Below are 14,161 nucleotides of genomic sequence, written 5' to 3' on the forward strand. Positions count from 1 at the left end.
CTCTGTTCTTCAATATTCTGTGTTGCTCCACGGACATTAAGAGTAACGACAAGATTTGTCCAGTGTATTAATAAATACAAGTGAACACATATTAACCTAGTCAGATAAATAGATACGAAGTCATTCTTGTTTCAAGGAAGCCCCCCCTCCTCATGGAATGCCTGTTCAAGCCGGGGTGTCTGTGAGAGTACCCACACCCCCCCTCCTTTTTTCTCTCTCTTCTTAAAATGCATGAGGAAAGAGCATTGAATTTAAAACAAGTGTGTGAATAATCGAGTGGTCTGAAGAAGGAGGGAATAACATTGAAGATTAATAGATCAATGTGTCGTAGATATTTGAAAGAAACATTGCATTGTGAATTTCGTGGTATTTGTCATTTACTGAGAAGTTTACTTATATTTCGAAGGCATTTATTGCATACAGTAACGTTGAGGGAAAGTAATAATACTGTTTGCTGAGTATATGAAGCAGGTTAAAGTTTGATTCAAATTGAACATAATAGTGGATTATTCCACCTAGTGTTTTTATAATATCATTAGTAGACATTAATTGTGTTTGTAAGTTTATGAAGAAAGAGTAGAAAGTAAACGGGAGGTTGTTATGAGTTTGTCAGTCAGAATGAATCTGTTAAATGGTTACGCATGACAGGTGTTGCACAAACACACCGGAAACTTGAGCCGGCAGCTGCAGGGCACAGGGAGGAAAGAGAAAGACAAGTAGATGTTTTGAAGAGTTCAGAGAGAGTAAAACTTGTTTCTAAATAATTTCATATTGTTTTGTGAGTAAACGTGAAATAAAAATATATTTACTAGATATAACAACAGGCTTAACTAGGTTGACAGAAAACTGCTATTAACCAGTTTCAGCAGCTACTGTCATATCTGTGTTCTAAAGAGAACATATGTTGCATTTACAATTCATATTAAGGAAGTCCACAATTGATACCATTAAAGACCTTTTGTGGTTTCAAATTAAAGAAGATTTTAAAGATGAAGTAAGCAGGACTTCAACTAGACAAAAGAGATTTTACAATGTGGTTTTACTACTTTTAATGGAGTAAAGAATCTGGGTAGACTACTGCCATTGATTTGTTTTAACATTCACATGTTTCAGCATTCCTGACCATATAGACACTCAGCCGTTTTATTTTGTAACCCTTTGGGGGAGAGATTTAAATTGAGTTTATCTCCAGTTGCTGGTTTTATTGTGATTTACAGCGGCACTGGAAAGTTGTGCGCCACCTTTGGGTTGTACTCAGTGTGTTGGTGAAGAGTTGCTCACTACAGAAACAGAAGAACTGTGCAAAGAACGCATCTGAGGAGGGTTTGACATTTTGCGTGTACCTCGTTGTCAAGGCAACAGTGGTGGGAAGAGAAACAGCAGTTTTGGGGGATTCCTGCTGTGCAGAGGACAAGTGTGTCTGCTGAATGTAGCACATTGATCCAGAGGTGCCTTCCCCCTCAGGACATCCCAGTGCAAGAGTTTCATTGATCCTATTGACTACAGCTGCAGAGGACAACGCATCACTGACTGTTCACATTGTGACAAGATCTTGAGACAGGCTGGTCTCAGACGGTTCAGACTCTGAGGAAAATATGCGATGATTTGACAGCATAACTGTGCAAGAGTTTTCCAGAGGGTGGTGTACAACAATAACATTAGTGTTTGAGAAGGGAGGCTGATTGTTTATATGATGGTCTGGAATACTGAAAAGATTCAAGTTTAATATTCTTGGTTGACAAACAAGACATCTGATTATTAGGTCACACATAATAATTTAGACATATAAACTAACTATGAGTAAAGGGATGAATGGAGTTCATATCCTAGGGAGGGTTAGTTATGTTGCGAATACTTCGCAGGGTATTTGCTAATGTATTTTGAAGAACAAATAACAAGGACACAAGTCCAATTTTGTTTTGTTTTTAGATTAAATTGTCCGTTACCAAAACTGTTCACCTTGTGTCTAGATTTGGACTTTGAGGGTAAGGGAGTATTTAGGCTTATTTTTATACATCTGACATTTTAAAATATGTTGGCTGTTCACCAGATAGACATTGGTTAAGAACTTTTCTGAAGATTGAATATTTGTTCCATTTCTACATATTCCTATTTAAAAAGTAATTTTAGAGTAAAGAGGGCTGATGCTGAAATGGGAAATAATGTGGGACCTTCAATCACCCAGTAAGGGTGCATATTATTGACGACCAATAGGGAGGAGGGGTCACTCGACCCACCCTGCAGTGGTTTTTAAATCTTACTTGCAGCTTCACAGGAAGCGCACGGCACCAGATTATGAGTTTAGAGGACTAGCGGCACCACCTCCTAATGGACATTCATTTAGTTAGTAATTAACCGACATTTAGAGATGTTAAAAAGTAAAAACATACCTACCATGAGGGATGATTCCTAAGTTCAGCTACAAACCATTGATGAAATTACTTCTGTTTTTAGGTCCTTGATAAGGGAAGGAGTGATTGTTACATGTTCAGGACACCCAGGGTTCCACGCACTGTTAAAGAGGGTAACATTGTTCTTTAAGTGCACCAGAATTGAAGATAAATTAATAGAATGAGTTATGGAATACATAGCAGAGCTTTACAGATCCTGATAATGTTTTGACACAAGATAATAGTGATGTACACAAGTTTCTGAATTACATCTATTAGACGTGTTGATATTGATTAGGTGTTAATGAACTGCAGTAGTAGTACAATAAGGAAGTGAAATTTTTTGGCTAACACTTTTCAGGGAATTTGGGAAAACAGAGATATCTTGAACATTATAGTTGTAATTGTGAATTAATAAATGATGGCGCTCCATATATACAGATTTCTATAGACGGAGGATGCTGGCCTGTGCTGGAACATCTCTGCAGGGCACGACACATGGCCAAAAAGACCAACTGACCTTTGACCCTGACAGACAGGGTAACTTGGGAAGGCACTGTCAATGACTGACTCTGAGGTGTACCTGACCAAAACCTGACTTTACAACCTGACAGTGTGAGTGAGGCTGCGGCCCCACGAGGACGAAAACGGCTAAACGCATAGGATTAACGCAAACGGCTTCCGTCCACATGCAATAATTATCCGGATAGTGTCTGCCCACACGAGACCGCTCCGTTTAGCTCCAACCGCTGGAGAAGCTGCAGTACATATGCAGGAGCCTCTACGTGGCGCTGTAACTTCCTCCACAAAAGCAGCGAAGAAGCATGGTTGTCATGGTTGCCCTTCTGTTTATTCTCCGCGGTGGGGGCCGAGGGAACCGGGCAGAGTTTTTCGCCAGTCAGCGTTTATTAAAGTTGAAATCTTCCGGACAAAATTATAAAAGTGCCGGTCAAAGGTCTTCTTTGTTATTTATTGAGCTTTAAAACAAATGAATAACGGCTCTATATAATATAATGATAAAATACACTGAGCCTCTCTTTTTCCTCCCTCTCTTCAGACAGCGTCAGTGTCTGTCTCATGCAGCAGCTGATCCAGTAATGAGTGACCCGGCCGACAGTAAAAAATAAACATATTTATAACTAGTTTAGGGAGTTTGAGAGGTAATTAAAATAGCTAAGGGTGATGATCTGACTTGAAGTGTGTGTTTTGCTGCAGCGGGAGGAGCTGCAGGTGGGCAGAGCTGCGTGTCTCCGTCCTGTCAGATTAGACTTCACTCGCGAGAGAAAGATAAATAATCTGAATTCAGGATGCAGTTTACTTTGACGTGGGGGTGAGCAGCAGAGGTGGGGAGAGGCGGGGCTATTGCCTCATCATTATTGCTGTAGATGTTGCACAAACAACTGTAGCATGGTCAATAGCGTCCGGAGCACGATAGCAACTCTGTGATCCGCCATTGTTGTTGTTGTTGGTGGCGAAACACTTCAGCACTGGCGCGGGGTAAGCGGAGGTGAGCAGAAGAGGTGGGGAGAGGCGGGGCTATTGCGTAATCACTATCAGTGATCTGAAAATGTCCGTATAGGGCGCACACACGGAGCTGTTTGACCCCCCAGAGAGTGGCGTATGCATTTCTATCCACCTTGGGACCCGTTGTCGTTTCCTCAGTTGTTTAGTGCCATATTCGGTCGTCCTCGTGTGGCCGAACGGTCTATATGACACTAAACAGTAACGCAAACGACCGAATTCGTCCTCGTGGGGCCGCAGCCTGAGTGTATGTCTGCATCTGATCAGTGTAACTGCATGATTTAAAACGATGACTAATCAAGCATGTTTTGGACTAACACATTATTTCTGTGTGATAATAAGGTGTGAAATGAGAGGTTTCCTAACATTGCACAAAAGGGGAAACCGTTTCTAACCTACTTGATGTTTCACTCCCACAGGAGGTGGCGGTTTGAAGAATGTGAAACTCAAACTATGACATTTGAAGGTTCTGTTTCTTTTAGGACTGAAAAATGGAGAGAAACACTTACTGGAGTGTTTACTGTGGGAAATGATGGATGTACATTTGGGAAAAATGTTTGGTATTGTCTTATAATCCATTATGACCTGAAGGTTTTCTTCCCATACAGGTTTTTGTTTACACATGAGATAATGTGTAAAAAAGGGGGAGTGTAAACTTTACAATGTACATTTTTCATTTAGGGACTGAAAGGAACCTGCTGCCCAACTCCATTGTTCAATCTGATCATTGATTGACAGTTTTAGAATTGACCTGCTCCATATTTGGGGATAACACACTGTTTGATGAATGTTGACATGTCTCTAATATTGATTGAGTTATAGCAGGTAACACAGATAAAGAATCAGTGGCCAAGGGGCTACCAGAGAGATGGACTTAAGAAGCTGACCTGTGAGTAATGTGTCAACTAATGTGTCAACAGGTATTAAAGTAACTAAGGTTTGAAATGTAGAAAGAACATATTTACAGTTAAAGTTAAAACATAGTAATGTAATGAGATAGAATGTAATTTGGACAACATCATGTAACTAGCCTGGTAAAGAAGTAAAAGCCATAGACTTTATTGTTGAGGTCATTATGGGGATATACATTTAATCTAAATACATAATAGAAAGACATTTGAGGACAGTTTGTTGGAATTCTGTATTCATTTTTTCAGCGGGATAATATCTAAGCACTGACGGGTAGAAGCAGTATCACCAGGAAGCCATTCACTTTGTTAGTATTGTGATTTTGGTTGTTTTTGAATCCATAAGATTAGTGTGTTTCTTTACCAGAAACATTAGCAGTTCAAATCATATTTAGATTTTTAATGGGATCTCAGGGATTTCATTTAAAAATAAATACAGATGCTTGTCAGAAATTCAGAGCTATTGAAATATGTTATTTAGTTTACCTAAAGATGTTGGGGTTCTTATTTAGTTGGCACAGTCCAAGTATTAAGATTCTGATGCTGCACAATTAATTTAGAAAACCTGTGCACAGACGTCTGTTGTTTTAAGACACCCCACCAACAGGCTCCAAGTTGCCACGCACTGGTGGGTCAAACAGCCGAGGGCCCCAGAGCCCGGAGCGTAGGCTTGAGGGATTTGTATCAGATTTCTCCACACAGGTTGCTGACGCCGAAAGGGGGACCCGAGACGCAGGAGGCTGACTGTCAACCCCAGGCTCTCCGGCCCCGACCGAGTGACCCAGAGGACATCCCATGCCGTCCGCCTACAAGGAAAGGGGGACACGTGGTACCACTGGAGCAGGTGTGTGGAAGCACCAGCACCTACCAGGACCCTCGCTGACACCATCCAGGACCTAGGCCAACTGAACATCAGGCAAACAACCGAAGCCCCCAACCCCCAAGTGTGGACATCGACTCAACTTCCGAGGAGGAGGAGACAACAGGAGAACCAACGGCAGCCCAGGAGATAACAGCCGGCGAGGAGGCACAACAAGGGACCGCTCCCCCAAAGTAGGCGGTACACCACACGCATCACATACACACACCACACAAGAGACACTCACCTACACTGATACACCAAAGAACTTTTACAAGAAAAACGAAGATGAAGAAGAACTCAGGACCTAACCAACACCTCTATTGCTTGGCCTTAACACTTTGTTTTTTCATCATTGTTGGAATAATCATTATCATAGTGGGTGAAAGGGGGAGGCAAATCATTGACCAAAGTAATAATCCAAATTCCCCACAAAATGAAACTACACAAGATATCAATGGCCGTGTTTGCAGCAATTTTGACCTTGTGCGGATGCTGCTGCATCCCATGTATCCGCTCAATGGTGGACAAAATAATTAGTACCGCCATAGCACCTTCTACTCCCCTGGGCCAACAACTCGCCTTGCTATCCTTAGAAAACAACCCAGACATTGAGGAAGGCGAAGAAGAAGCAGCAGCAATGGACACTTTCCCGACAGCACCATCAGTACCACCGTATGGCAGAATGTGGGAAAGAGAGACAGAAGCATAAAACAGCTGACATAAATGTACATAAACAATAGCGTTGTTTTGTTGCCCCAATCATTAGAATGGGGCAAAAGGGGGATTGAAGGATAAAGATAAGGAAAAAGTAACTGTGAATATAAGATATAGTAAATCCTGTTATAGGAAACATTGAGCTGTCTGAGTGGAAAAATAACGTGTTAAAGTTTACTGCTGTTAAAGTTTACTGCTGGCCGGCTACATCCTGTTATCTTCAAGGACGAGATGTGGGGCGCTGATCCTCACCAGACGCAACTGTCTTGTGAGAAAACCAGTTAAAACAGGTAATTAGAAAAAGGGAGTATGGCCCTGGCCTGACCTTAGCTAAAACTGTGTGTTGCTGGGCAGAAAAGGCAGACTGCAGCACAGAGAGCACCAAAGGTGGGGGCTTCACAGCAAACACTATAAAGAACAAGATATATTCAGAATTCGGCGCTCACTTCAACTGGGATCTCACACTGACGAGCCTGTCACGGTGGGAACTCAAGAAGGAGTCCAAAGCGCTTTGTGGTATAGTACGGATTGATATATCTTTGTTGAACTGTGTAATAAAGTGCTTATTTGAAGAAACAATTCATTGGAGTGCAAAGTCTAGTTTTTGTACAGCTAACAGAGAATAGTGTCTAGGACACAATTCCTTTTCCCTCAGAACTAAGAAAGGTCATCGGCAGATCCGGACGGCGACCCCGCTCTGGCCATATCCAAACGATCTGCGCGGAGGACGGACCTGGTCCGGTAGACTCCAACAGAATGTAAAACAATAGTTTGTAAATTATGTAGACTGTCGTGTTATTCAATAATACACGTGAGTTCAACTGTTACAATTACGTGTCTCTTTATTGGTAGCCCACATGCTAGCACACACACCTAGCTCACATGCTCCGTTACCATAACATGTCCTCTGCCTATCACGTCAATCAACCGTGCCCGAAGGCTTCACTCCGCAAACACACACACACACACATATACAATAACACCACATAGACCAGGGATGGGCAAATGGCGGCCCCCACCTCCTCTTTTTACGGCCCTCAGATTAATTTATAAACAACGTAATTAATTAAAAAAAAATTAAGCTCAAAAACTCGAGAGAGATGAGTTATGCCCCTTTCACACCAGCGCTTTTTCAGCTCCGGCTCGGAGCTAGAGCCTGAAAAGCGCCGGGTTTTCCAGTTCACACCGGAGCTGCGCCGGCTCTTAGCTCCGGAATCCGCTTCATTTCCAGCTCCAAAAAATTGTCGGTCCAGAGGCAAGAGCTTTGGAGCTAAGAGGTGATGTCGCTTACGTCTCTCTTAGGTCGAGGCGTGCAGGAAACTAAACCCACCTCCTATGGGTCGACTGTTATGCCTGCCTACAAGCAGTAGTGCCTAGAAACACACTTTATAAAGTCAGGCAACACTAACCAGGCTTCGTGTGATTCTGTTTATTTGTGCCTTACTTTGACCATCCGTTCACTGTTATCGATCATTGTGGAGAGAGGCAGACGTGTTGTTTTGTATTATTGCAGCTATCGGATGCAAGTAGTCAGTTTAGCTTCGGTTGCTATGCTAACATCACCCGTTTTATACCAGAGAAACTTTCATAACAGCGTTGTGATACCAAACAGTGTCAATTCAGACTGACACACATTCACTTAGGCTAAGGGGAACTGGGGATATGCATCAGCTGCTTGTGTGAGTCGGATAGTGAATACTTTAGAGCGGCCGCTGCAGTGTGAGCTAACCGGGAGCTAACGGGAGAATACACTCCCGTGGAAGAGCAGCCAGCACTGCAGCGGTCGGTAAATGCTGCAGAAACACATTAATAAACAATGAACCACGGCACTCTGGAGCAAAGTATAAGGTTGGAGAAGTCGTTATTCAATTTATTCTGGCTTCGTGTGATTAAAAGCAACACGATCCTCGACCCGACGCAGTTGTTGTTGTTGTTGTGAGCTGCCGTAATGGCTGCCCTTGGGGGGCAAATCAGCGATGTAAACGGTGACGTCATGACGCAGCAAGGGCAGCTCTGGGGCGCCAGTGGGCGGTGTGCACAGAGCGGGAGCTGAAAAGGGAAACCGGAGCTGAACCAGAAAAGCTCCCGCTCGGAGCTAGAAACTGAAAAGCGCTGGTGTGAAAGCCGCATTATTGTTATTACAACGTGACTTCACTATCTCGCACATGCGCAGTACCGATCGGGCAGGGGGACGGATCGGGTAGTGACAGTCACTACCAGATCCGTCCCCCTGCCCGATCGGTACTGCGCATGTGCGAGATGGTCCGCCATATTGGACAGCTCCGGACGGCAACCCAAGATGGACACTTGACACAGTGGCTTTTAGCAAAGCTCAAAAACTCGAGAGAGATGAGTTATTGTTATTACAACGTGACTTCACTATTATTTAACAACTCTTTTTATTGGGTTCTTTTATTTGGGGTTAAGTACATTGTCAGAATAAGTGAGAAATGGATTTAACTTCTGTTAGACAGCTATCATACTGAATAAATATTTACTGTGAATGTATGCAAAAATGTATGGCATATGGCTGTCTAACAGAAGTTAAATCCATTTCTCACTTATTCTGACAATGTACTTAACCCCAAATAAAATAACCCAATAAAAAGCATTGTTAAATAATAGTGAAGTCACGTTGTAATAACAATAACTCATCTCTCATCTCCCACTGTGTCAAGTGTCCATCTTGGGTTGCCGTCCGGAGTTGTCCAATATGGCGGACCATCTCGCACATGCGCAGTACCGATCGGGCAGGGGGACGGATCGGGTAGTGACATGGGTTAACAATACCGTGTAGCTGTCACGTTTGAAGGGACGAAATCGTGACATCTTCACGTCTCCCAGCATGGTAAATCGTCACATGTTCACGTCTTGCCGTGATACCGGGTTGTCTAAAATAGGCTACCAGCCTACCACAACAAGCTAAGCTGTGAAACGTCAAGACACTAATTAATGAAACCAGTTCAAGACGCATTATTCTTATCATTCTTTATGAGCGCAGTAACGGTAAGGTATCTAATTACTTATTTATTTAGTATTCCATAACTTAGTAACAGAGATGGTCAAACTAAAGTGGTAGAGACATGGCAGAATTCCTACAATGAAGCGGGACATTGAACTGTTCACCCGTGAGAGGGCGATCAACAAAAGAGAACGACCGGTCCAGTTGAGGAAGTTTACAGATGAAAAGACTCAGCCATGTTTATGCAGCACTGCATGTGGAGATGTGGTCTCGCAAATCGCGCAGATTACATAGACCTACATGTATATAAACCTGCGGCGGATACCCCTCTTGTTTGTCAGTGAGTGTGATTATTTTATAGAAGTAACGTGTGTCGGGGCAATGTTAGTAACTGTAGTGTGATTACTGAATTATAAAAGTAACGCGTTACACTACTCCGTTACCGACAAAAGTAATATTATTACAGTAACGCGTTACACCCAACTCTGGCCATGAGTCACATGACGGTCCAGTTTCTTCCCAGCATACGAACACCCTGTGATGGGACAGGGTTTGGTCTGAACATTTATTCACAGCCATTTTAAGAATGATGCCTGTTTCCTCCAAGTTACGCACTGCATGTTTGTGCTTAAGGTGCTTGTTCAAAGCCAGATAGAAGAGTCTGCACACCGGGCATTCGGACGACATCCTTACTGAAACAGAGAATTGTATTTCAATTATTTTGTGTTTCTCCGTTTATATGCGTTAGCGTTACCGGTGATTGCAACAATGGGTTCGATGCTTCAATGCCTGGTACACGGACCAAGGGAGGACTTGGGTTACCACCTGGCTAAATGGTCCCACCTCCGCACCAACGCGGGGCTGGTGATAGCAACATTGGGTCCGATGCATCAATTCATGGTGCCCCGACCATGAGAGGGTGCCCCGGAACCAGGCAGTACCCCAGCAGGAAACACGTTTTATGGTCAAAGGAGGAAAGAGTGATAGAACAGGGGTAAAGCAAAGAAAGGGTCCGAAAATAGTGACTTGTAACCCGGGTAGAGAGTATGTCATCTTTCGGTCCAATCCTCCGGACAACATGGTAACGTGGGGACAACAGTACCTCCGGGCGCTCCATCCCGCTCCGGCATTCGCCGCAGCGGGGGGAGGAGGCATTGAACCCCTCACACCTGCCCCCGGAGGAGGCAGGGGAGTCAGGTACCCGGAGGGCGCACGGTGGACGGCCAGGGCGAGGCCGCCACACCGCGCTGGAGTCAGAGTGCCCCGAAGTACCAGGACGACACTCATATCCGAGGCTTCAATTAATGTTTCTCACCCAGCAAATGAGTCACAAACTGACCCGTAACCGGGCGTCAGTAGGGAGAACCGGGGGGCTGGGAAAGAAGATTGAGTTGAGGAGAGTTTATCCATACCGGGGGTAAAGCAAAGAAAGTGACTTGTAACCCGGGTAGAAAGTATGTCATCTCTCGGTCCTATCCTCCAGACAACATGGTAACGTGGGGACAACAGTACCTCCGGGCCCTCCATCCCTCCTGAGGTTGCCCGTATTGAGTCAAATTAAGCCGCAGGCTCCACTCCTGGTGGTGCGCTTCCGTCAATTCCCCCACGCAGCACACCCTCCCGGCCATCAGAGTCGAACCCGCAGTTCGGAGGAACCGACCGCCAGAGCCGGGCCGCGTTTTTCATTCGATCAGTGAGAAATCAGGAAAATACTCTGTTATATTTTGGGAGAACCAGAGAAAAGGGGTGAAAATGGAGAAATTGTATCCCAAAATAGTGTCTCTTAAGGCGGATAGAGTCCCCTGACAACTCTCCTTACATTCCTCCAGAGTCAGGAAATACTCTGTTATATTTTGGGAGAACCAGAGAAAAGGGGTGAAAATGGAGAAATTGTATCCCAAAATAGTGTCTCATAATTCCCTGACAACTCCGTTTTTTTTCTAAGTGCTCTCAAAAACCGGGTTTCCGATTTCGTGCAGATGGTAGCTTGGAAAAGATGAATCCATTTGTTTGACGGAGGAAGGGAGGTCTCGATTCCCCTCTCCGTTGTAAAGTGCAACAGGGGAGTGAAAAAGTGTCCGGGGCTTCCGGCCCAAAGCGCCGAAGACTTGCGCTTTTTTGAGCCCCTCCTCCGTTGGCACCGTTTTTTCGAGAATTTCGAAAATCATGAAATAGACCGGGCAAATCACCTATTTGTAGCCCCTCACAGAGCCCCAAATGACGGACTAAGCAGCTCCAGCATCTCTCCCTGACATGTGCAAATCCATAACATCGCACACCGTGAGACCCCGGTCCCCCGGACTTAAGCACTCCCCCACGGACTAAACCCAGATGTTCACACCCTACAGAACCTCATGCCCCTGGTAATCTTAAAGGGGGGTGGATTTTGCGGTGCTTTACAGTCCGCCCATCGGCATCCATATTCGGCCTTATTCACAGCACCACCCACCTTCCTGTGGAGGATGTTCTCATGACCCTGGTAACACTTAAAGGTGATGGCTTTTGTCGTGCTTTACTGTCCGCCCACCAGCATCAATATTCGGCCTTATTCACAGCACCACCCATCTCTCCCTGACATGTGCAAAGAGGCTATGTCAGACTTCCATGAAATACACCGGGAAAATCACCCATTTGTAGCCCCTCACAGAGCCCCAAATGACGGACTGTAAGCAGGGTCTCACACTCAAAGGCACCCAGAGATCCAGGGTGATGCACATGGCTTTCTTACCCAGGAATAAGTGTGTGAAAGCTGGGTAAAAGTTATGTGAATACAGGGAGAGAGCAGCAGCAGGCTGTGACCCAGAGATCTCCTTCCAGCACCTGGCTCTCCCACCCAGAGGACAGGCTGCTTCACAGCACTATGTAACCCAGGAAAAGTGATTGAATTCTGGGTATACATGTTTTAAATAGTCTGATACCTCCAGGGCGCATCACCACATTTACAAGCCAGGGAAGGTGTCTGAATCCTGGGAAAACATTGTTTGATTGTTTTTAAATGTGTGAAAACAGTGTTTTGTCACTTTCAAAATTCTCCCGTCATTGACCGGATAAATTGGGTCGATGTTGTATTCAATCCGACCGTTAATATTCCAGTGAGACGAAGTACGTACAATGACCGGAGTGATCCCATGTTAATTGTGTCCCAATACCGGAGCATTCCCTAACCCTACATTCCACCCTAACCCAGGGATACGAATTGCAGTTCCGACACCGGCCCCTAGCCTTCGGCCGGGTCAGAATGACAGTTGTCAACGACCCGGCGAAGGCCTTAGCTCTGGTCCAAGAGTTGTCCGTCCTCTTGGCCAAGGGCGCAATTGAGCCAGTGGACCCTCTGCTTCAGGGCGGGGGGTTCTACTCAGCGTACTTTCTTATGAGCAAGAAAGTTGGCGGATTCTGTCCAGTTCTGGACCTCAGAGGAATAAACAGATTCCTGAAGGTACTGCCCTTCCATATGCTAACCACAGCAGACACCCTTCGTGTTGTCTCACAGGGGGAGTGGTTCGCAACCGTGGACTTGAGGGACGCCTACTTCCACGTGTCAATTGCATCTCATCACCGGAAGTTCTTGAGGTTCACCTTTCAGGGCCGACATTATCAGTTCCGGGTGCTTCCCTTTGGTCTCTCCCTCTCTCCAAGGGTGTTCACCAGGGTCGTTGCGGCAGCACTCGCTCCCCTGCAGGCACAGGGCGTAAAGGTCCTGCCGTATCTGGACGACTGGCTGGTTTGCGCGCCGTCCCGGCCCCAAGTGGCCCAGGATACGGCGTTCTTATCCCACGTAGTCCGGTTGGACCTAACAGTGAACACCGGGAAGAGTTGCCTGGACCCTTCCCAACAGGTCACTGACTTACCTGGGGATGGTCCTAGATTCGGTCGCCATGAGGGCCTACCTGACACCTCGTCGTGTGGACGACTTTTCCCACCATCTTCGCATCTTCAGACGAGGCAAGAGGGTGCCTTACATCCAGTTCCTCCGGCTCTTAGGCAGACTGACAGCTGCCTCTGCCGTTGTGCCCTTGGGCCTGCTGTCACTGCGCCCCATGCAGATGTGGCTGAACAACTTTCACTTGGACGCCAAGCGGCACAGGCACAAAAGAGTCAGGGTGTCTCAGCGGTGCCTCCACTCTCTGTCCCGCTGGAGGGACAGGGCCTATCTTCTGATGGGTGTGCCCATGGGCACCATCCCATCCCGGGAGACTGTCACTGTGGATGCGTGTCTCTCGGGGTGGGGTGCAGTGTGGCAGGGCAGGACTGTTCAGGGTCAGTGGTCTGCCCAGGAAGGTGCACGCCATATCAATGTGCTGGAGCTTCGGGCGGTGTCGCACCCATGCACTTTTTACCCCAACTGGCGGGCAGGCATGGGCTCGTTCATTCGGACAACATGTTGCCCAAATCAACCACCAGGGGGGCACCAGGTCCGCACAGCTGCTCCGTGTTTCACAGAGCCTCTTGCCTTGGGCGCTCTCCCGCCTCGCCCCGCCCCCCCTGGCAGTCGTTCTGCCAGGAGACCTGAATCAGATCGTAGATTTCCTCTCACGGTGCAAGCCTCCACCGGGGGAGTGGAGGCTTCACCCAGAGGTGGTGGAGACAATTTGGAGCCTTTTCGGCAGGGCCGAGGTGGACCTCTTTGCCTCGGAAGAGTCGAGGCACTGCCCCCTCTGGTTCTCCTGGACAGAGGTGACCAGCCCGATGGGTCAGGACGCCCTGGCGCACGACTGGCCGGACACTCTCCTGTATGCCTTCCCGCCGCTGCCTCTGATACTGCAGACGCTTCAGAGGGTCCTTACTCAGTGGCACAGGCTCCTTC

Source organism: Pseudochaenichthys georgianus, chromosome 6 (assembly GCF_902827115.2).
Source record: "Pseudochaenichthys georgianus chromosome 6, fPseGeo1.2, whole genome shotgun sequence".
NCBI lineage: Eukaryota > Metazoa > Chordata > Actinopteri > Perciformes > Channichthyidae > Pseudochaenichthys > Pseudochaenichthys georgianus.